This window comes from Taudactylus pleione, unplaced genomic scaffold (assembly GCF_031769625.1).
Source record: "Taudactylus pleione unplaced genomic scaffold, aTauple2 ptg000612l, whole genome shotgun sequence".
Taxonomy (NCBI): Eukaryota; Metazoa; Chordata; class Amphibia; order Anura; family Myobatrachidae; genus Taudactylus; species Taudactylus pleione.
The window spans coordinates 2,539,129-2,557,658 of record NW_028285014.1 but is presented as its reverse complement, the minus strand read 5'-3'; the positions used below and the strand labels follow the sequence as shown (position 1 = coordinate 2,557,658).

General features: G+C 33.8%; 7 non-coding genes across 7 annotated transcripts; all 7 read right to left on the bottom strand.

The window, feature by feature from the left end:
• Positions 1-1,282: 1,282 nt before the first annotated feature.
• On the bottom strand, positions 1,283-1,391 carry TRNAL-CAA (transfer RNA leucine (anticodon CAA)). Its single transcript has 2 exons — positions 1,354-1,391; positions 1,283-1,328 (listed from the first exon to the last, which is right to left on the bottom strand). It is a non-coding gene; the product is annotated as a tRNA-Leu (tRNA).
• A 1,044-nt stretch (positions 1,392-2,435) lies between these two features.
• On the bottom strand, positions 2,436-2,544 carry TRNAL-CAA (transfer RNA leucine (anticodon CAA)). Its single transcript has 2 exons — positions 2,507-2,544; positions 2,436-2,481 (listed from the first exon to the last, which is right to left on the bottom strand). It is a non-coding gene; the product is annotated as a tRNA-Leu (tRNA).
• Positions 2,545-4,740: 2,196 nt separating this feature from the next.
• Positions 4,741-4,849, bottom strand: TRNAL-CAA (transfer RNA leucine (anticodon CAA)). The gene is made up of 2 exons: positions 4,812-4,849; positions 4,741-4,786 (listed from the first exon to the last, which is right to left on the bottom strand). It is a non-coding gene; the product is annotated as a tRNA-Leu (tRNA).
• Positions 4,850-8,199: 3,350 nt separating this feature from the next.
• TRNAL-CAA (transfer RNA leucine (anticodon CAA)) lies at positions 8,200-8,308 on the bottom strand. The gene is made up of 2 exons: positions 8,271-8,308; positions 8,200-8,245 (listed from the first exon to the last, which is right to left on the bottom strand). It is a non-coding gene; the product is annotated as a tRNA-Leu (tRNA).
• Positions 8,309-10,505: 2,197 nt separating this feature from the next.
• Positions 10,506-10,614, bottom strand: TRNAL-CAA (transfer RNA leucine (anticodon CAA)). Its single transcript has 2 exons — positions 10,577-10,614; positions 10,506-10,551 (listed from the first exon to the last, which is right to left on the bottom strand). It is a non-coding gene; the product is annotated as a tRNA-Leu (tRNA).
• Positions 10,615-12,811: 2,197 nt separating this feature from the next.
• On the bottom strand, positions 12,812-12,920 carry TRNAL-CAA (transfer RNA leucine (anticodon CAA)). The gene is made up of 2 exons: positions 12,883-12,920; positions 12,812-12,857 (listed from the first exon to the last, which is right to left on the bottom strand). It is a non-coding gene; the product is annotated as a tRNA-Leu (tRNA).
• Positions 12,921-16,270: 3,350 nt separating this feature from the next.
• On the bottom strand, positions 16,271-16,379 carry TRNAL-CAA (transfer RNA leucine (anticodon CAA)). The gene is made up of 2 exons: positions 16,342-16,379; positions 16,271-16,316 (listed from the first exon to the last, which is right to left on the bottom strand). It is a non-coding gene; the product is annotated as a tRNA-Leu (tRNA).
• Between the last annotated feature and the right edge of the window lie 2,151 nt (positions 16,380-18,530).

The window sequence follows — 18,530 nt, the reverse complement described above, 5'->3', positions numbered from 1 at the left end:
CTTAGAAATAAATGGGATCAAGATATCAATGTCTGGGAGAGGAAAGATTGAAAGACTGTGGATGTCCTGAGCATACCTCTCAATGTCGGTCATTTTGAGTGTAAAACATAACCAAAGAGCAAGAAAATATTGTCAGAAGTGGGATTTGAACCTATACCTCTTTACAGAGACCAGAATTACCATTAACTGGAAGAGTAGAATCTTGAGTCTGGTTTCTTAGACCGCTCGGACATCCTGACAAGTACATCAGTATGTCCAAACCTGCTTCCTGTTAGGGTTTATCATTTTACTATTTATATTTTTGATTGTGATTTTGACAAATAATTTCGACTTGTTGAAAAAGGGGTCATTAAATCAAGATCTTCGATTAATGCATTTCCTCTAAAAGCTGTTTCATAAATAACATTATTTAGGAAAAAAGCTCAAGCTTAAGTGTTATCCTTCAAAATTACTTTTGCCACCCTTTACTAAGGTCTTCATCCTAGCAGAACAGATTAGTTTGTCTTAGAAGTAAATTGTATATCACGTTATATGTAAAGTCTAAGAGCCTTAAAATACTTTCGATGCCAATTATTCTTGTGTTTTATGTTTAGATTACTGAATACTAAAAGAATGTTGTGCAAGCAATACTTATTCTTCAAAGGAAGAGATGTACAAGAACACGAGGACATGCACTGAAACTGGAGGGAGGTAGACTTAGAGGAAATTTGAAGAAAAATTACTTCACAGAAAGGGTAGTTGATAAAAAGAAAAGCCTCCCATCCGATGTTGTTGAAGCTAAATGGTGAAACAATTTAAACACGCATCGGATAGGCATAAGAATATCCTTAAGAGAAATTTAAGGAGCAAATAGGGTTGAAGTTGCCTAAAGGATACATGAAAAGTAGCAGACTACGTGGGCCAAGTGGTTCTTATCTGCCATCAAATTCTGTTTCTATGTAAAACATTATTTCAACCGCCAATTTCTACATGAACTGAACTTTAGAATTTTAAAACTAATCATAGTGTCTTTATCATTTAAGAATAATTAAATTAATTTAAGTCTAATGTAATTTGATCTTGATTGGAATGTAGATGGGAAAATCGATCAATTCTTAGGTCTTTAACAGTTTCTATGCCCTTTAATTCATTCAATCATTGTGCTTCATATTGCTTAGAAATAAATGGGATCAAGATATCAATGTCTGGGAGAGGAAAGATTGAAAGACTGTGGTTGTCCTGAGCATACTTCTCAATGTCAGTCATTTTGAGTGAAAAACATAACCAAAGAGCAAGAAAATATTGTCAGAAGTGGGATTTGAACCCACGCCTCTTTACAGAGACCAGAATTCCCACTAACTGGAAGAGTAGAACCTTGAGTCTGGGGCCTTAGACCGCTCGGCCATCCTGACATGCACATCAGTATGTCCAAACCTGCTTCCTGTTAGGGTTTATCATTTTACTATTTATATTTTTGATTGTGATTTTGACAAATAATTTGGCCTTGTTGAAAATGGGGTCATTAAATCAAGATCTTAGATTAATGCATTTCCTCTAAAAGCTGTTTCTTAAATAACATTATTTAGGAAAAATGGCTCAAGCTAAAGTGTTATCCTTCAAAATTACTGTTGCCACCCTTTACAAAGGTCTTCATCCTAGCAGAACAGATTAGTTTGTCTTAGAAGTAAATTGTATATCACGTTATATGTAAAGTCTAAGAGCCTTAAAATACTTTCAATGCCAATTATTCTTGTGTTTTATGTTTAGATTACTGAATACTAAAAGAATGTTGTGCAAACAATACTTATTCTTCAAAGGAAGAGATGTACAAGAACACGAGGACATGCACTGAAACTGGAGGGAGGTAGACTTAGAGGAAATTTGATGAAAAATTACTTCACAGAAAGGGTAGTTGATAAATAGAAAAGCCTCCCATCCGATGTTGTTGAAGCTAAACGGTGAAACAATTTAAACACGCTTCGGATAGGCATAAGAATATCCTTAAGAGAAATGTAAGGAGCAAATAGGGTTGAAGTTGCCTAAAGGATACATGAAAAGGAGCAGACTACATGGGCCAAGTGGTTCTTATCTGCCATCAAATTCTGTTTCTATGTAATACATTATTTCAATAGCCAATTTCTACATGAACTGAACTTTAGAATTTTAAAACTAATCATAGTGTCTTTATCATTTAAGAATAATTTAATTAATTTAAGTCTAATGTAATTTGATCTTGATTGGAATGTAGTTGGGAAAATCGATCAATTCTTAGGTCTTTAAAAGTTTCTATGCCCTTTAATTCATTCAATCATTGTGCTTCATATTGCTTAGAAATAAATGGGATCAAGATATCAATGTCTGGGAGAGGAAAGATTGAAAGACTGTGGATGTCCTGAGCATACTTCTCAATGTCGGTCATTTTGAGTGTAAAACATAACCAAAGAGCAAGAAAATATTGTCAGAAGTGGGATTTGAACCCACGCCTCTTTACAGAGACCAGAATTCCCATTAACTGGAAGAATTGAAACTTGAGTCTGGCGCCTTAGACCGCTCGGCCTTCCTGACAAGCACATCAGTATGTCCGAACCTGATGTCTGTTAGGGTTTATCAATTTACTATTTATATTTTTGATTGTGATTTTGACAAATAATTTGGATTTGTTGAAAAAGGGGTCATTACATCAAGATCTTAGATTAATGCATTTCCTCTAAAAGCTGTTTCTAAAATAACATTATTTAGGAAAAATGGCTCAAGCTAAAGTGTTATCCTTCAAAATTACTGTTGCCACCCTTTACTAAGGTCTTCATCCTAGCAGAACAGATTAGTTTGTCTTAGAAGTAAATTGTATATCATCTTATATGTAAAGTCTAAGAGCCTTAAAATACTTTCAATGCCAATTATTCTTGTGTTTTATGTTTAGATTACTGAATACTAAAAGAATGTTGTGCAAACAATACTTATTCTTCAAAGGAAGAGATGTACAAGAACACGAGGACATGCACTGAAACTGGAGGGAGGTAGACTTAGCGGAAATTTGATGAAAAATTACTTCACAGAAAGGGTAGTTGATAAATAGAAAAGCCTCCCATCCGATGTTGTTGAAGCTAAACGGTGAAACAATTTAAACACGCTTCGGATAGGCATAAGAATATCCTTAAGAGAAATGTAAGGAGCAAATAGGTTGAAGTTGCCTAAAGGATACATGAAAAGTAGCAGACTACGTGGGCCAAGTGGTTCTTATCTGCCATCAAATTCTGTTTCTATGTAAAACATTATTTCAACCGCCAATTTCTACATGAACTGAACTTTAGAATTTTAAAACTAATCATAGTGTCTTTATCATTTAAGAATAATTTAATTAAATTAAGTCTAATGTAATTTGATCTTGATTGGAATGTAGATGGGAAAATCGATCAATTCTTAGGTCTTTAAAAGTTTCTATGCCCTTTAATTCATTCAATCATTGTGCATCATATTGCTTAGAAATAAATGGGATCAAGATATCAATGTCTGGGAGAGGAAAGATTGAAAGACTGTGGATGTCCTGAGCATACTTCTCAATGTCAGTCATTTTGAGTGTAAAACATAACCAAAGAGCAAAAATATATTGTCAGAAGTGGGATTTGAACCTACGCCTCTTTACAGAGACCAGAATTCCCATTAACTGGAAGAATAGAATCTTGAGTCTGGTGTCTTAGACCGCTCGGCCATCCTGACAAGCACATCAGTATGTCCAAACCTGCTTCCTGTTAGGGTTTATCATTTTACTATTTATATTTTTGATTGTGATTTTGACAAATAATTTGGCCTTGTTGAAAATGGGGTCATTAAATCAAGATCTTAGATTAATGCATTTCCTCTAAAAGCTGTTTCTTAAATAACATTATTTAGGAAAAATGGCTCAAGCTAAAGTGTTATCCTTCAAAATTACTGTTGCCACCCTTTACAAAGGTCTTCATCCTAGCAGAACAGATTAGTTTGTCTTAGAAGTAAATTGTATATCACGTTATATGTAAAGTCTAAGAGCCTTAAAATACTTTCAATGCCAATTATTCTTGTGTTTTATGTTTAGATTACTGAATACTAAAAGAATGTTGTGCAAACAATACTTATTCTTCAAAGGAAGAGATGTACAAGAACACGAGGACATGCACTGAAACTGGAGGGAGGTAGACTTAGAGGAAATTTGATGAAAAATTACTTCACAGAAAGGGTAGTTGATAAATAGAAAAGCCTCCCATCCGATGTTGTTGAAGCTAAACGGTGAAACAATTTAAACACGCTTCGGATAGGCATAAGAATATCCTTAAGAGAAATGTAAGGAGCAAATAGGGTTGAAGTTGCCTAAAGGATACATGAAAAGGAGCAGACTACATGGGTCAAGTGGTTCTTATCTGCCATCAAATTCTGTTTCTATGTAATACATTATTTCAATAGCCAATTTCTACATGAACTGAACTTTAGAATTTTAAAACTAATCATAGTGTCTTTATCATTTAAGAATAATTTAATTAATTTAAGTCTAATGTAATTTGATCTTGATTGGAATGTAGTTGGGAAAATCGATCAATTCTTAGGTCTTTAAAAGTTTCTATGCCCTTTAGTTCATTCAATCATTGTGCTTCATATTGCTTAGAAATAAATGGGATCAAGATATCAATGTCTGGGAGAGGAAAGATTGAAAGACTGTGGATGTCCTGAGCATACTTCTCAATGTCGGTCATTTTGAGTGTAAAACATAACCAAAGAGCAAGAAAATATTGTCAGAAGTGGGATTTGAACCCACGCCTCTTTACAGAGACCAGAATTCCCATTAACTGGAAGAATTGAAACTTGAGTCTGGCGCCTTAGACCGCTCGGCCTTCCTGACAAGCACATCAGTATGTCCGAACCTGATGTCTGTTAGGGTTTATCAATTTACTATTTATATTTTTGATTGTGATTTTGACAAATAATTTGGACTTGTTGAAAAAGGGGTCATTACATCAAGATCTTAGATTAATGCATTTCCTCTAAAAGCTGTTTCTAAAATAACATTATTTAGGAAAAATGGCTCAAGCTAAAGTGTTATCCTTCAAAATTACTGTTGCCACCCTTTACTAAGGTCTTCATCCTAGCAGAACAGATTAGTTTGTCTTAGAAGTAAATTGTATATCACGTTATATGTAAAGTCTAAGAGCCTTAAAATACTTTCAATGCCAATTATTCTTGTGTTTTATGTTTAGATTACTGAATACTAAAAGAATGTTGTGCAAACAATACTTATTCTTCAAAGGAAGAGATGTACAAGAACACGAGGACATGCACTGAAACTGGAGGGAGGTAGACTTAGCGGAAATTTGATGAAAAATTACTTCACAGAAAGGGTAGTTGATAAATAGAAAAGCCTCCCTTCCGATGTTGTTGAAGCTAAACGGTGAAACAATTTAAACACGCTTCGGATAGGCATAAGAATATCCTTAAGAGAAATGTAAGGAGCAAATAGGGTTGAAGTTGCCTAAAGGATACATGAAAAGTAGCAGACTACGTAGGCCAAGTGGTTCTTATCTGCCATCAAATTCTGTTTCTATGTAAAACATTATTTCAACCGCCAATTTCTACATGAACTGAACTTTAGAATTTTAAAACTAATCATAGTGTCTTTATCATTTAAGAATAATTTAATTAAATTAAGTCTAATGTAATTTGATCTTGATTGGAATGTAGATGGGAAAATCGATCAATTCTTAGGTCTTTAAAAGTTTCTATGCCCTTTAATTCATTCAATCATTGTGCATCATATTGCTTAGAAATAAATGGGATCAAGATATCAATGTCTGGGAGAGGAAAGATTGAAAGACTGTGGATGTCCTGAGCATACTTCTCAATGTCAGTCATTTTGAGTGTAAAACATAACCAAAGAGCAAAAATATATTGTCAGAAGTGGGATTTGAACCTACGCCTCTTTACAGAGACCAGAATTCCCATTAACTGGAAGAATAGAATCTTGAGTCTGGTGTCTTAGACCGCTCGGCCATCCTGACAAGCACATCAGTATGTCCAAACCTGCTTCCTGTTAGGGTTTATCATTTTACTATTTATATTTTTGATTGTGATTTTGACAAATAATTTGGCCTTGTTGAAAATGGGGTCATTAAATCAAGATCTTAGATTAATGCATTTCCTTTAAAAGCTGTTTCTTAAATAACATTATTTTGGAAAAATGGCTCAAGCTAAAGTGTTATCCTTCAAAATTACTGTTGCCACCCTTTACAAAGGTCTTCATCCTAGCAGAACAGATTAGTTTGTCTTAGAAGTAAATTGTATATCACGTTATATGTAAAGTCTAAGAGCCTTAAAATACTTTCAATGCCAATTATTCTTGTGTTTTATGTTTAGATTACTGAATACTAAAAGAATGTTGTGCAAACAATACTTATTCTTCAAAGGAAGAGATGTACAAGAACACGAGGACATGCACTGAAACTGGAGGGAGGTAGACTTAGAGGAAATTTGATGAAAAATTACTTCACAGAAAGGGTAGTTGATAAATAGAAAAGCCTCCCATCCGATGTTGTTGAAGCTAAACGGTGAAACAATTTAAACACGCTTCGGATAGGCATAAGAATATCCTTAAGAGAAATGTAAGGAGCAAATAGGGTTGAAGTTGCCTAAAGGATACATGAAAAGGAGCAGACTACATGGGCCAAGTGGTTCTTATCTGCCATCAAATTCTGTTTCTATGTAATACATTATTTCAATAGCCAATTTCTACATGAACTGAACTTTAGAATTTTAAAACTAATCATAGTGTCTTTATCATTTAAGAATAATTAAATTAATTTAAGTCTAATGTAATTTGATCTTGATTGGAATGTAGATGGGAAAATCGATCAATTCTTAGGTCTTTAAAAGTTTCTATGCCCTTTAATTCATTCAATCATTGTGCTTCATATTGCTTAGAAATAAATGGGATCAAGATATCAATGTCTGGGAGAGGAAAGATTGAAAGACTGTGGATGTCCTGAGCATACTTCTCAATGTCAGTCATTTTGAGTGTAAAACATAACCAAAGAGCAAAAATATATTGTCAGAAGTGAGATTTGAACCTACGCCTCTTTACAGAGACCTGAATTCCCATTAACTGGAAGAGTAGAATCTTGAGTTTGGTGTCTTAGACCGCTCGGCCATCCTGACAAGCACATCAGTATGTCCAAACCTGCTTCCTGTTAGGGTTTATCATTTTACTATTTATATTTTTGATTGTTATTTTGACAAATAATTTGGCCTTGTTGAAAAAGGGGTCATTAAATCAAGATCTTAGATTAATGCATTTCCTCTAAAAGCTGTTTCTTAAATAACATTATTTAGGAAAAATGGCTCAAGCTAAAGTGTTATCCTTCAAAATTACTGTTGCCACCCTTTACTAAGGTCTTCATCCTAGCAGAACAGATTAGTTTGTCTTAGAAGTAAATTGTATATCACGTTATATGTAAAGTCTAAGAGCCTTAAAATACTTTCGATGCCAATTATTCTTGTGTTTTATGTTTAGATTACTGAATACTAAAAGAATGTTGTGCAAACAATACTTATTCTTCAAAGGAAGAGATGTACAAGAACACGAGGACATGCACTGAAAATGGAGGGAGGTAGACTTAGAGGAAATTTGAAGAAAAATTACTTCACAGAAAGGGTAGTTGATAAATAGAAAAGCCTCCCATCCGATGTTGTTGAAGCTAAACGGTGAAACAATTTAAACACGCTTGGGATTGGCATAAGAATATCCTTAAGAGAAATGTAAGGAGCAAATAGGGTTGAAGTTGCCTAAAGGATACATGAAAAGGAGCAGACTACATGGGCCAAGTGGTTCTTATCTGCCATCAAATTCTGTTTCTATGTAATACATTATTTCAATAGCCAATTTCTACATGAACTGAACTTTAGAATTTTAAAACTAATCATAGTGTCTTTATCATTTAAGAATAATTTAATTAATTTAAGTCTAATGTAATTTGATCTTGATTTAAATGTAGTTGGGAAAATCGATCAATTCTTAGGTCTTTAAAAGTTTCTATGCCCTTTAATTCATTCAATCATTGTGCTTCATATTGCTTAGAAATAAATGGGATCAAGATATCAATGTCTGGGAGAGGAAAGATTGAAAGACTGTGGATGTCCTGAGCATACTTCTCAATGTTGGTCATTTTGAGTGTAAAACATAACCAAAGAGTAAGAAAATATTGTCAGAAGTGGGATTTGAACCCACGCCTCTTTACAGAGACCAGAATTCCCATTAACTGGAAGAATTGAAACTTGAGTCTGGCGCCTTAGACCGCTCGGCCTTCCTGACAAGCACATCAGTATGTCCGAACCTGATGTCTGTTAGGGTTTATCAATTTACTATTTATATTTTTGATTGTGATTTTGACAAATAATTTGGACTTGTTGAAAAAGGGGTCATTACATCAAGATCTTAGATTAATGCATTTCCTCTAAAAGCTGTTTCTAAAATAACATTATTTAGGAAAAATGGCTCAAGATAAAGTGTTATCCTTCAAAATTACTTTTGCCACCCTTTACTAAGGTCTTCATCCTAGCAGAACAGATTAGTTTGTCTTAGAAGTAAATTGTATATCACGTTATATGTAAAGTCTAAGAGCCTTAAAATACTTTCAATGCCAATTATTCTTGTGTTTTATGTTTAGATTACTGAATACTAAAAGAATGTTGTGCAAACAATACTTATTCTTCAAAGGAAGAGATGTACAAGAACACGAGGACATGCACTGAAACTGGAGGGAGGTAGACTTAGAGGAAATTTGATGAAAAATTACTTCACAGAAAGGGTAGTTGATAAATAGAAAAGCATCCCATCCGATGTTGTTGAAGCTAAACGGTGAAACAATTTAAACACGCTTCGGATAGGCATAAGAATATCCTTAAGAGAAATGTAAGGAGCAAATAGGGTTGAAGTTGCCTAAAGGATACATGAAAAGTAGCAGACTACGTGGGCCTAGTGGTTCTTATCTGCCATCAAATTCTGTTTCTATGTAAAACATTATTTCAACCGCCAATTTCTACATGAACTGAACTTTAGAATTTTAAAACTAATCATAGTGTCTTTATCATTTAAGAATAATTTAATTAAATTAAGTCTAATGTAATTTGATCTTGATTGGAATGTAGATGGGAAAATCGATCAATTCTTAGGTCTTTAAAAGTTTCTATGCCCTTTAATTCATTCAATCATTGTGCATCATATTGCTTAGAAATAAATGGGATCAAGATATCAATGTCTGGGAGAGGAAAGATTGAAAGACTGTGGATGTCCTGAGCATACTTCTCAATGTCAGTCATTTTGAGTGTAAAACATAACCAAAGAGCAAAAATATATTGTCAGAAGTGGGATTTGAACCTACGCCTCTTTACAGAGACCAGAATTCCCATTAACTGGAAGAATAGAATATTGAGTCTGGTGTCTTAGACCGCTCGGCCATCCTGACAAGCACATCAGTATGTCCAAACCTGCTTCCTGTTAGGGTTTATCATTTTACTATTTATATTTTTGATTGTGATTTTGACAAATAATTTGGCCTTGTTGAAAATGGGGTCATTAAATCAAGATCTTAGATTAATGCATTTCCTTTAAAAGCTGTTTCTTAAATAACATTATTTAGGAAAAATGGCTCAAGCTAAAGTGTTATCCTTCAAAATTACTGTTGCCACCCTTTACAAAGGTCTTCATCCTAGCAGAACAGATTAGTTTGTCTTAGAAGTAAATTGTATATCACGTTATATGTAAAGTCTAAGAGCCTTAAAATACTTTCAATGCCAATTATTCTTGTGTTTTATGTTTAGACTACTGAATACTAAAAGAATGTTGTGCAAACAATACTTATTCTTCAAAGGAAGAGATGTACAAGAACACGAGGACATGCACTGAAACTGGAGGGAGGTAGACTTAGAGGAAATTTGATGAAAAATTACTTCACAGAAAGGGTAGTTGATAAATAGAAAAGCCTCCCATCCGATGTTGTTGAAGCTAAACGGTGAAACAATTTAAACACGCTTCGGATAGGCATAAGAATATCCTTAAGAGAAATGTAAGGAGCAAATAGGGTTGAAGTTGCCTAAAGGATACATGAAAAGGAGCAGACTACATGGGCCAAGTGGTTCTTATCTGCCATCAAATTCTGTTTCTATGTAATACATTATTTCAATAGCCAATTTCTACATGAACTGAACTTTAGAATTTTAAAACTAATCATAGTGTCTTTATCATTTAAGAATAATTTAATTAATTTAAGTCTAATGTAATTTGATCTTGATTGGAATGTAGTTGGGAAAATCGATCAATTCTTAGGTCTTTAAAAGTTTCTATGCCCTTTAATTCATTCAATCATTGTGCTTCATATTGCTTAGAAATAAATGGGATCAAGATATCAATGTCTGGGAGAGGAAAGATTGAAAGACTGTGGATGTCCTGAGCATACTTCTCAATGTCGGTCATTTTGAGTGTAAAACATAACCAAAGAGCAAGAAAATATTGTCAGAAGTGGGATTTGAACCCACGCCTCTTTACAGAGACCAGAATTCCCATTAACTGGAAGAATTGAAACTTGAGTCTGGCGCCTTAGACCGCTCGGCCTTCCTGACAAGCACATCAGTATGTCCGAACCTGATGTCTGTTAGGGTTTATCAATTTACTATTTATATTTTTGATTGTGATTTTGACAAATAATTTGGACTTGTTGAAAAAGGGGTCATTACATCAAGATCTTAGATTAATGCATTTCCTCTAAAAGCTGTTTCTAAAATAACATTATTTAGGAAAAATGGCTCAAGCTAAAGTGTTATCCTTCAAAATTACTGTTGCCACCCTTTACTAAGGTCTTCATCCTAGCAGAACAGATTAGTTTGTCTTAGAAGTAAATTGTATATCACGTTATATGTAAAGTCTAAGAGCCTTAAAATACTTTCAATGCCAATTATTCTTGTGTTTTATGTTTAGATTACTGAATACTAAAAGAATGTTGTGCAAACAATACTTATTCTTCAAAGGAAGAGATGTACAAGAACACGAGGACATGCACTGAAACTGGAGGGAGGTAGACTTAGCGGAAATTTGATGAAAAATTACTTCACAGAAAGGGTAGTTGATAAATAGAAAAGCCTCCCATCCGATGTTGTTGAAGCTAAACGGTGAAACAATTTAAACACGCTTCGGATAGGCATAAGAATATCCTTAAGAGAAATGTAAGGAGCAAATAGGGTTGAAGTTGCCTAAAGGATACATGAAAAGTAGCAGACTACGTGGGCCAAGTGGTTCTTATCTGCCATCAAATTCTGTTTCTATGTAAAACATTATTTCAACTGCCAATTTCTACATGAACTGAACTTTAGAATTTTAAAACTAATCATAGTGTCTTTATCATTTAAGAATAATTTAATTAAATTAAGTCTAATGTAATTTGATCTTGATTGGAATGTAGATGGGAAAATCGATCAATTCTTAGGTCTTTAAAAGTTTCTATGCCCTTTAATTCATTCAATCATTGTGCATCATATTGCTTAGAAATAAATGGGATCAAGATATCAATGTCTGGGAGAGGAAAGATTGAAAGACTGTGGATGTCCTGAGCATACTTCTCAATGTCAGTCATTTTGAGTGTAAAACATAACCAAAGAGCAAAAATATATTGTCAGAAGTGGGATTTGAACCTACGCCTCTTTACAGAGACCTGAATTTCCATTAACTGGAAGAGTAGAATCTTGAGTTTGGTGTCTTAGACCGCTCGGCCATCCTGACAAGCACATCAGTATGTCCAAACCTGCTTCCTGTTAGGGTTTATCATTTTACTATTTATATTTTTGATTGTTATTTTGACAAATAATTTGGCCTTGTTGAAAAAGGGGTCATTAAATCAAGATCTTAGATTAATGCATTTCCTCTAAAAGCTGTTTCTTAAATAACATTATTTAGGAAAAATGGCTCAAGCTAAAGTGTTATCCTTCAAAATTACTGTTGCCACCCTTTACTAAGGTCTTCATCCTAGCAGAACAGATTAGTTTGTCTTAGAAGTAAATTGTATATCACGTTATATGTAAAGTCTAAGAGCCTTAAAATACTTTCGATGCCAATTATTCTTGTGTTTTATGTTTAGATTACTGAATACTAAAAGAATGTTGTGCAAACAATACTTATTCTTCAAAGGAAGAGATGTACAAGAACACGAGGACATGCACTGAAAATGGAGGGAGGTAGACTTAGAGGAAATTTGAAGAAAAATTACTTCACAGAAAGGGTAGTTGATAAATAGAAAAGCCTCCCATCCGATGTTGTTGAAGCTAAACGGTGAAACAATTTAAACACGCTTGGGATTGGCATAAGAATATCCTTAAGAGAAATGTAAGGAGCAAATAGGGTTGAAGTTGCCTAAAGGATACATGAAAAGGAGCAGACTACATGGGCCAAGTGGTTCTTATCTGCCATCAAATTCTGTTTCTATGTAATACATTATTTCAATAGCCAATTTCTACATGAACTGAACTTTAGAATTTTAAAACTAATCATAGTGTCTTTATCATTTAAGAATAATTTAATTAATTTAAGTCTAATGTAATTTGATCTTGATTGGAATGTAGTTGGGAAAATCGATCAATTCTTAGGTCTTTAAAAGTTTCTATGCCCTTTAATTCATTCAATCATTGTGCTTCATATTGCTTAGAAATAAATGGGATCAAGATATCAATGTCTGGGAGAGGAAAGATTGAAAGACTGTGGATGTCCTGAGCATACTTCTCAATGTCGGTCATTTTGAGTGTAAAACATAACCAAAGAGTAAGAAAATATTGTCAGAAGTGGGATTTGAACCCACGCCTCTTTACAGAGACCAGAATTCCCATTAACTGGAAGAATTGAAACTTGAGTCTGGCGCCTTAGACCGCTCGGCCTTCCTGACAAGCACATCAGTATGTCCGAACCTGATGTCTGTTAGGGTTTATCAATTTACTATTTATATTTTTGATTGTGATTTTGACAAATAATTTGGACTTGTTGAAAAAGGGGTCATTACATCAAGATCTTAGATTAATGCATTTCCTCTAAAAGCTGTTTCTAAAATAACATTATTTAGGAAAAATGGCTCAAGATAAAGTGTTATCCTTCAAAATTACTTTTGCCACCCTTTACTAAGGTCTTCATCCTAGCAGAACAGATTAGTTTGTCTTAGAAGTAAATTGTATATCACGTTATATGTAAAGTCTAAGAGCCTTAAAATACTTTCAATGCCAATTATTCTTGTGTTTTATGTTTAGATTACTGAATACTAAAAGAATGTTGTGCAAACAATACTTATTCTTCAAAGGAAGAGATGTACAAGAACACGAGGACATGCACTGAAACTGGAGGGAGGTAGACTTAGAGGAAATTTGATGAAAAATTACTTCACAGAAAGGGTAGTTGATAAATAGAAAAGCATCCCATCCGATGTTGTTGAAGCTAAACGGTGAAACAATTTAAACACGCTTCGGATAGGCATAAGAATATCCTTAAGAGAAATGTAAGGAGCAAATAGGGTTGAAGTTGCCTAAAGGATACATGAAAAGTAGCAGACTACGTGGGCCTAGTGGTTCTTATCTGCCATCAAATTCTGTTTCTATGTAAAACATTATTTCAACCGCCAATTTCTACATGAACTGAACTTTAGAATTTTAAAACTAATCATAGTGTCTTTATCATTTAAGAATAATTTAATTAAATTAAGTCTAATGTAATTTGATCTTGATTGGAATGTAGATGGGAAAATCGATCAATTCTTAGGTCTTTAAAAGTTTCTATGCCCTTTAATTCATTCAATCATTGTGCATCATATTGCTTAGAAATAAATGGGATCAAGATATCAAAGTCTGGGAGAGGAAAGATTGAAAGACTGTGGATGTCCTGAGCATACTTCTCAATGTCAGTCATTTTGAGTGTAAAACATAACCAAAGAGCAAAAATATATTGTCAGAAGTGGGATTTGAACCTACGCCTCTTTACAGAGACCAGAATTCCCATTAACTGGAAGAATAGAATCTTGAGTCTGGTGTCTTAGACCGCTCGGCCATCCTGACAAGCACATCAGTATGTCCAAACCTGCTTCCTGTTAGGGTTTATCATTTTACTATTTATATTTTTGATTGTGATTTTGACAAATAATTTGGCCTTGTTGAAAATGGGGTCATTAAATCAAGATCTTAGATTAATGCATTTCCTTTAAAAGCTGTTTCTTAAATAACATTATTTAGGAAAAATGGCTCAAGCTAAAGTGTTATCCTTCAAAATTACTGTTGCCACCCTTTACAAAGGTCTTCATCCTAGCAGAACAGATTAGTTTGTCTTAGAAGTAAATTGTATATCACGTTATATGTAAAGTCTAAGAGCCTTAAAATACTTTCAATGCCAATTATTCTTGTGTTTTATGTTTAGATTACTGAATACTAAAAGAATGTTGTGCAAACAATACTTATTCTTCAAAGGAAGAGATGTACAAGAACACGAGGACATGCACTGAAACTGGAGGGAGGTAGACTTAGAGGAAATTTGATGAAAAATTACTTCACAGAAAGGGTAGTTGATAAATAGAAAAGCCTCCCATCCGATGTTGTTGAAGCTAAACGGTGAAACAATTTAAACACGCTTCGGATAGGCATAAGAATATCCTTAAGAGAAATGTAAGGAGCAAATAGGGTTGAAGTTGCCTAAAGGATACATGAAAAGGAGCAGACTACATGGGCCAAGTGGTTCTTATCTGCCATCAAATTCTGTTTCTATGTAATACATTATTTCAATAGCCAATTTCTACATGAACTGAACTTTAGAATTTTAAAACTAATCATAGTGTCTTTATCATTTAAGAATAATTAAATTAATTTAAGTCTAATGTAATTTGATCTTGATTGGAATGTAGATGGGAAAATCGATCAATTCTTAGGTCTTTAAAAGTTTCTATGCCCTTTAATTCATTCAATCATTGTGCTTCATATTGCTTAGAAATAAATGGGATCAATATATCAATGTCTGGGAGAGGAAAGATTGAAAGACTGTGGATGTCCTGAGCATACTTCTCAATGTCAGTCATTTTGAGTGTAAAACATAACCAAAGAGCAAAAATATATTGTCAGAAGTGGGATTTGAACCTATGCCTCTTTACAGAGACCTGAATTCCCATTAACTGGAAGAGTAGAATCTTGACTTTGGTGTCTTAGACCGCTCGGCCATCCTGACAAGCACATCAGTATGTCCAAACCTGCTTCCTGTTAGGGTTTATCATTTTACTATTTATATTTTTGATTGTTATTTTGACAAATAATTTGGCCTTGTTGAAAAAGGGGTCATTAAATCAAGATCTTAGATTAATGCATTTCCTCTAAAAGCTGTTTCTTAAATAACATTATTTAGGAAAAATGGCTCAAGCTAAAGTGTTATCCTTCAAAATTACTGTTGCCACCCTTTACTAAGGTCTTCATCCTAGCAGAACAGATTAGTTTGTCTTAGAAGTAAATTGTATATCACGTTATATGTAAAGTCTAAGAGCCTTAAAATACTTTCGATGCCAATTATTCTTGTGTTTTATGTTTAGATTACTGAATACTAAAAGAATGTTGTGCAAACAATACTTATTCTTCAAAGGAAGAGATGTACAAGAACACGAGGACATGCACTGAAAATGGAGGGAGGTAGACTTAGAGGAAATTTGAAGAAAAATTACTGCACAGAAAGGGTAGTTGATAAATAGAAAAGCCTCCCATCCGATGTTGTTGAAGCTAAACGGTGAAACAATTTAAACACGCTTGGGATTGGCATAAGAATATCCTTAAGAGAAATGTAAGGAGCAAATAGGGTTGAAGTTGCCTAAAGGATACATGAAAAGGAGCAGACTACATGGGCCAAGTGGTTCTTATCTGCCATCAAATTCTGTTTCTATGTAATACATTATTTCAATAGCCAATTTCTACATGAACTGAACTTTAGAATTTTAAAACTAATCATAGTGTCTTTATCATTTAAGAATAATTTAATTAATTTAAGTCTAATGTAATTTGATCTTGATTGGAATGTAGTTGGGAAAATCGATCAATTCTTAGGTCTTTAAAAGTTTCTATGCCCTTTAATTCATTCAATCATTGTGCTTCATATTGCTTAGAAATAAATGGGATCAAGATATCAATGTCTGGGAGAGGAAAGATTGAAAGACTGTGGATGTCCTGAGCATACTTCTCAATGTCGGTCATTTTGAGTGTAAAACATAACCAAAGAGTAAGAAAATATTGTCAGAAGTGGGATTTGAACCCACGCCTCTTTACAGAGACCAGAATTCCCATTAACTGGAAGAATTGAAACTTGAGTCTGGCGCCTTAGACCGCTCGGCCTTCCTGACAAGCACATCAGTATGTCCGAACCTGATGTCTGTTAGGGTTTATCAATTTACTATTTATATTTTTGATTGTGATTTTGACAAATAATTTGGACTTGTTGAAAAAGGGGTCATTACATCAAGATCTTAGATTAATGCATTTCCTCTAAAAGCTGTTTCTAAAATAACATTATTTAGGAAAAATGGCTCAAGATAAAGTGTTATCCTTCAAAATTACTTTTGCCACCCTTTACTAAGGTCTTCATCCTAGCAGAACAGATTAGTTTGTCTTAGAAGTAAATTGTATATCACGTTATATGTAAAGTCTAAGAGCCTTAAAATACTTTCAATGCCAATTATTCTTGTGTTTTATGTTTAGATTACTGAATACTAAAAGAATGTTGTGCAAACAATACTTATTCTTCAAAGGAAGAGATGTACAAGAACACGAGGACATGCACTGAAACTGGAGGGAGGTAGACTTAGAGGAAATTTGATGAAAAATTACTTCACAGAAAGGGTAGTTGATAAATAGAAAAGCCTCCCATCCGATGTTGTTGAAGCTAAACGGTGAAAAAATTTAAACACGCTTCGGATAGGCATAAGAATATCCTTAAGAGAAATGTAAGGAGCAAATAGGGTTGAAGTTGCCTAAAGGATACATGAAAAGGAGCAGACTACATGGGCCAAGTGGTTCTTATCTGCCATCAAATTCTGTTTCTATGTAAAACATTATTTCAACCGCCAATTTCTACATGAACTGAACTTTAGAATTTTAAAACTAATCATAGTGTCTTTATCATTTAAGAATAATTTAATTAAATTAAGTCTAATGTAATTTGATCTTGATTGGAATGTAGATGGGAAAATCGATCAATTCTTAGGTCTTTAAAAGTTTCTATGCCCTTTAATTCATTCAATCATTGTGCATCATATTGCTTAGAAATAAATGGGATCAAGATATCAATGTCTGGGAGAGGAAAGATTGAAAGACTGTGGATGTCCTGAGCATACTTCTCAATGTCAGTCATTTTGAGTGTAAAACATAACCAAAGAGCAAAAATATATTGTCAGAAGTGGGATTTGAACCTACGCCTCTTTACAGAGACCAGAATTCCCATTAACTGGAAGAATAGAATCTTGAGTCTGGTGTCTTAGACCGCTCGGCCATCCTGACAAGCACATCAGTATGTCCAAACCTGCTTCCTGTTAGGGTTTATCATTTTACTATTTATATTTTTGATTGTGATTTTGACAAATAATTTGGCCTTGTTGAAAATGGGGTCATTAAATCAAGATCTTAGATTAATGCATTTCCTTTAAAAGCTGTTTCTTAAATAACATTATTTAGGAAAAATGGCTCAAGCTAAAGTGTTATCCTTCAAAATTACTGTTGCCACCCTTTACAAAGGTCTTCATCCTAGCAGAACAGATTAGTTTGTCTTAGAAGTAAATTGTATATCACGTTATATGTAAAGTCTAAGAGCCTTAAAATACTTTCAATGCCAATTATTCTTGTGTTTTATGTTTAGATTACTGAATACTAAAAGAATGTTGTGCAAACAATACTTATTCTTCAAAGGAAGAGATGCACAAGAACACGAGGACATGCACTGAAACTGGAGGGAGGTAGACTTAGAGGAAATTTGATGAAAAATTACTTCACAGAAAGGGTAGTTGATAAATAGAAAAGCCTCCCATCCGATGTTGTTGAAGCTAAACGGTGAAACAATTTAAACACGCTTCGGATAGGCATAAGAATATCCTTAAGAGAAATGTAAGGAGCAAATAGGGTTGAAGTTGCCTAAAGGATACATGAAAAGGAGCAGACTACATGGGCCAAGTGGTTCTTATCTGCCATCAAATTCTGTTTCTATGTAATACATTATTTCAATAGCCAATTTCTACATGAACTGAACTTTAGAATTTTAAAACTAATCATAGTGTCTTTATCATTTAAGAATAATTAAATTAATTTAAGTCTAATGTAATTTGATCTTGATTGGAATGTAGATGGGAAAATCGATCAATTCTTAGGTCTTTAAAAGTTTCTATGCCCTTTAATTCATTCAATCATTGTGCTTCATATTGCTTAGAAATAAATGGGATCAAGATATCAATGTCTGGGAGAGGAAAGATTGAAAGACTGTGGATGTCCTGAGCATACTACTCAAT